Here is a 5,821-nt window from a genome sequence, read left to right as displayed (position 1 = left end):
ACAACACACTACGAGTTAAACCTTTGAAGAAATCAGTAGGAAACCAATGAAAATAGGAGCAACACTTCCTAGAATTCACTGATGCAATTGTCGGTGAGAATCTGTAACAAATCGAATAATATTTCACTCTTCATCAAATCGCAAGGCCACGAAAAGTGCGCTCATGCGAGACAAAAAGCTATGTAGACACAATCGGGTGATCTCTTCTCAAGCTCGTTACGTAAACAGAATTCATATATCTATAGAAAACACCAGAACTAAAAGATTGCACAACCAGAAAAAACGCAATAAACCTTTGGCTCAATCACAATCTCATGAATAAAATCCATAAAACAATGACACATCTAGGCAAGAATAACTACACTCCGAATGCTAGCACCAAAAGCATAATTTTATTGCATAATAATGGTAGCCCTTTTTACATTTTACAATGGTATATTTATAAGGAATCGTCTCCTCAATATGTGTTGAGAGTGAGAGATATCTTGATGCAATAAAATGCTTTTAAAACATTTAAACAAACTAAATATATACAAACTGGTAATCTAACTGGTGCTTAGAGGGACTCCATCCATATTTTATTCATTAATTGGATGCATGAGCCCTTTACATGTCAAAAATAATGAAAGAATGAGAGAGAAAGTAGGAGGAAGCCATCAGTTGAAGTGCAAGTGCATGGAGACACCAAAAATAGAAGCTGCCCCTTCACTAGGCCTATGTCAGTGTTAAACTTGCCATTAGAATGTGCTCACAATGCATGGAAAGTGTTATTTTTGGAACTGGCAGTCAACTATCGGTGCACCTCTAAATCATGGAGCTACATGAAAATGCAGAGCTATGGACTTGCATACCTATGGAGCTATAGAGCTGTAGACCTGCGGAGCTCAATTTGCTAAAAAATCAAAGTTCTCAATTTTGAAAATGGTTTCTGGGTTTTGTTCAAATGAGGTTTTAAATCACTTTTTGTATATGCTCCATGCCCCTTTCTGATGATTTACACCCTCTTTATAGCCAATTAATTTCATAAACTTGCACTCCCTCCACTTCTTCAATTGAAAAATCTTAGGGCACCTGCATTGAATCTTGTCCCCAATAGCTGCATAAGATGAGAAACCTGATTTACTTTATGTGTCCAACTCTGTATCTTTGACCTTTGTCTTCTCTCCACCTGTCCAATCCTTTGTCGGTCCCTAAAACTGAGCAGTTGAAGGCTCACTATTTTAGGGATTGAAATTAGATCTTCAGTTCTTCTCTCCAATGGTGTAAGTGGTTCTGAATTCTGTGTCCTGAGTTAAAAGTTATGATCTCGACAAGTTGAGGATGCCATTTTTACCTACAAAAGAAGCAAACATTAGTCCGTAGAGTTAACAATGCATAGTAAAGACACACTAGCCATTCAAACAAAATTGGAGGTGAATCTTGAAATCTAGCTAAGTTTGAAATTTTGAAGCCCTAAAATTTGGCTCAGTCTAGATTTTTGAGGCCCTAAAATTTTCTAAAATCTTTACCTTATCTCCGGGAGGTTTGAAACCTATCTCAAAAGATTCGTCACATATATTAAAATATATCTTAAGTATAAAGAATTGAAATGATATATTTTAAACTCCTCTCATTGGCTATTTAAGCAAAACTGAAGGTGAAAAATAGCTTGACAACCACACAAGGCCCTTGGTCATGCGCACATGCACATGTACAAAATGCATCAGAGCGCACGCACGCAAGGCATGAACCCATGAAAATGCATGCACATGAGGCACGGTAGCGCACAAGCGCGTGTAAGGTACGGGCGGTGCTCGGCACGCGCGCACGGCATAACTGCACGCACAGCGCTTGGCATGACTGCGCGCTGTGCTAGGTGTGCGCGCGAGACGCGACTGTACGTGGCGCAAGGTTTGACTATGCGCGATGCGCAGTGTACGCTTGAGGCACAACTGCATGCGGCGCAGTGCACGGTGTCGCTCAAAGCGCGTGCGAGGCATGACTACATGCAGCGCGCGGTGCACACGCGAGGTACGACTATGCGCAACACGCATGCAAGGCATTGTGGCGACGCGATTGTCGCGAGTGTGTGGGCGCACGATGCATGGCGTCGCAAGCACGCATGATGTTTATTTATTTATTTATTATTATTATTATTATTTTTTTTTTAATTTCTTTTTTTGTATTTTTTCAATTTTTGATTTTTTTGTGATTTTTGGACTCTAAACAAGAATTTGTCTCCTGACTCTCGAATTGTGAGTTCGAAGTCAAAAAAAGTAGGGGGTCCCATTCCTAGTGAGGAATGGGGCATGTGTTGTGGACACCACAACAGATATCAAGGCTTATTTCTCTGTTGGCTTGTTGCAAATTCTCAATAATTCTCCTAGATCAGTGTGCCCTAGGTTGGTATCTCGAACTTTTATGTGGTCATCATGGAATCTTGACTTTGAGGGTACACCTTGAAATTTGAAGACAATAGGTTTTGGTGCTACTCAAGATGTGGATGCCATTTGATCACCTACAGATCATGAGAAAAAAATATTTGTTAATCAAAATATAAAACATAATAAATGACTATGAATTGAAATAAGCAAACATAAAAAAAAACCCCTTTTTTCCATTTTTTTAATTTTCATATTTTCTTATTTTATCACTTTTTATTTATTTTAATAATTTTTTTGTTTTGTTTTCTTTTTTTATTATTATAGAAATTTAACCATTTTAAAATATTTTTTAATTTATATATATATATATATACATATATATATACATATATATATACATATATATATATATATATATATATGTATGTATGTATATATACATATATATCTATACACATATACATATACATATACATATACATATATTTATTAAAACTTTTCAAAACCCTAAGAAAAAAATGTACCGCAGCCCAATGACCATGTTGTTGGGATTAAAGATAGAGTAACTGAGAGGGAGGGTGAATCAGTTACTCACAAAAATTAATCCACAGATTTTTTAGATGTCTTAAAGATCTAGTTACTACTAATACTTAGTAAAAAAATGTTGTGGCTTAATAAATTAAACTATTACTTATCTTCAAGCATTCATACATGTAACTGAAAACAAAAATGAACACAACAGACACTAGATTTAACGTGGAAACCCAATATGGGAAAAACCACCAAGTAAGTAGTCACCAATTTTTCAATCCTCTGAAGTGAGCCCTGTTAGGAGCCAACCCTATTAAAGGTTACGGTACACACTATTAGGTGTGATCCTATTAGAGGATTTAATCACCCTATTAGGAGTGGCCTTGTTAGAGGTCTTTAGAACAATTCAACTGAACTGTCACCTTGTTAGAGGATTTACAAAATGGCTGTTAAACCAACTCTATTAAGATATTTAAAATCACTACTACAATGGTTAGAAAGCAACAATGAATTGACCTGAACAAGATGCAACTAAATTTGCTGGCTACAGGTCTTTCTTTAGCATCATTAGATCCTCCTTGATCAAATATAGCTTTGCTGCTCCTCAATGATCTCTGATCATCCTTCAAATTCACTTCCACAATAATTAGTCCTTATATTACATTAATTCCACACACACTTCTACTTCACACTTAGAATTCGCAACTTGACCTCTTAATTATACCATTCAGATTATCAAGTTAGCCCATTTACATGCTACATTTACCAATAAACCATACATCAGTTGGCTACAAATATTACTCTAAACAAATAAAAATTATTCCATAAAACAATGAAATCCTTTACTGGCCAACCCTTCTCGGTAAATACTACTTCCAAATTTTTTGGTTAACTTAGGAAATTTCTTTAAAATTGTTTGGCTCTCGAGTTTACTCAATAAGAATTGTTTCAGCCACATTTTCTTTGACAATCGAGTGAGCTCGATAAAAACTATTTCTACCACATTTCTTTTGATGACTGAGTGAACTCAGTAAGAACTATTTTTGCCACATTTCCATTAATGACCAAGTGAGCTTGGTAAGAACTATTTACTTGGTAGATACTACAAGTTTTCTTTACTAACCTCTTGGGCTTGGTAGATTCTATCATTTTGCCTCGCTAACCATCTGAGCTTGGTAGACTTTTTCCTTTGCCTTGTTGTCCTTCTAAGCTCGATAGACATTATCATTTGCCTTGCTGACCTTCTGAGCTCGGTAGACTCTATCCTTTGCCTTGCTAACCTTCTAAGCTTGGTAGAAATTGTCTTTTGTCTTGTCGATCTTTTGAGCTTGGTAGACTCTGTCATTTGCCTTGCTGACCTTCTTAGCTCAGTAGACACTATTCTTTTCCTTATTGACCTTCTGAGCTCGGTAGACTCTATTTGATGAATAATATGACATTTGTGTGACATCAAAGACAACACACAATTGAACAATTATATCCAATAATCTCCCTCTTTGGCATTGATGGCAATACAACATGTCATTGTAGAATGAAATTTGAAAACAAGTCTTTTACTGATAGAATACTTCACTTTCTATAGCAAACTCCCTCTTTCATAATAATCTCTCCCTCTTACACAAACTCTTATTATTTTGCAAATTTTAGAAAGATATGACAATATACTCTCCCTCTTTGATAACACATGCCAAAGACAACTCAAAAAATACTAAATAGCATTGCACCTGATGTACTGATTCATATGCAATGTCTCCATTGGTTTGCTACACCAACTGATAGATCTTCAATTTTGTTCTTGTTGATGCATCACTAGAATTGTATTGTAGTGAGCATTAGATAGGGGAATGACCCCTAACTTACCTCTTATATACAAGAATGCATCTTTAGTTAAAGGCTTTGTAAATATGTTAGCAATTTGTTCCTTTGTATGGACATATTCCAATCTTATTTCCTTTTCTTGCACCAATTCTCTAACAAAGTGCTACTTTATGGCAATATGCTTGGTTTTTGAATGCATCACTGGATTCTTGGAGATGTTAATTGCACTTGTGTTATCACAAAACATAACAACAGGTTCTTTGATTTCTTGCTTCATACCTTCCAATAATTGTTTGAACCACACAATGTTTGAGTGGTTTACTGCTACTGCAACATATTCAGCCTCTGTTGTGGATTGAGATGTACAATTCTACTTTTTTCTTGTCCAAGAAATCAACCTTTTTCCAAGACAGAAAGCTCCTCCACTTGTTCTCTTTCTGTCATCAATATTTCCTGCCCAATTTGCATCAATGAACATGTTTTATATCTAGATTTCCTCCAAGTTTATACCATAATCCATAATCTTCAGTTCCTTTTAAGTATCTCATGATCCGTTTGATTTCCATCATGTGATTTTCCTTTGGTTTTGCTGAGAATCTTGCTACAATTCCTACTACAAGGGTAATGTTTGGTCTTGTGTGCACTACATATTGCAACTTTTCAATCATAGATCTATACAATGTCTGATCCACTTCCTTTGATTCATCATCCTTGGTAATTTTTAATCTAGTACACATAGGAGTCCCAACTGGTTTGCAGCCTTCCATAGCAAAAAAATTTAGTATCTCCTTGATATACTTAAATTGAGTGATGTAGATGACATTCTTACTCTGTTGAATTTGAAGACCAACAAAGAATTTGATTTCACCAAACATTGACATTTCAAATTCCTTGTTCATTTGTTCTAAAAATTCTTTGCAAAGATCATCATTTCCTATGAACAAAGTATCATCTACAAATATTTTTGCCAAAAAAATCTTATTATCTAGTCCTTCCTTTATGTACAAACTACTGTTTTCATTAGTTCTATGAAAACCAATCTGAATAAGATAGTTATGGAATGTTTCATACCATGCTCTAGGGGCTTGTTTCAAACCATATAATGCTTT

Source organism: Cupressus sempervirens, chromosome 9, assembly GCF_028749045.1.
Source record: "Cupressus sempervirens isolate cs-2001-9-10 chromosome 9, ASM2874904v1, whole genome shotgun sequence".
Classification (NCBI taxonomy): Eukaryota; Viridiplantae; Streptophyta; class Pinopsida; order Cupressales; family Cupressaceae; genus Cupressus; species Cupressus sempervirens.
This window is presented reverse-complemented; position numbering follows the sequence as displayed.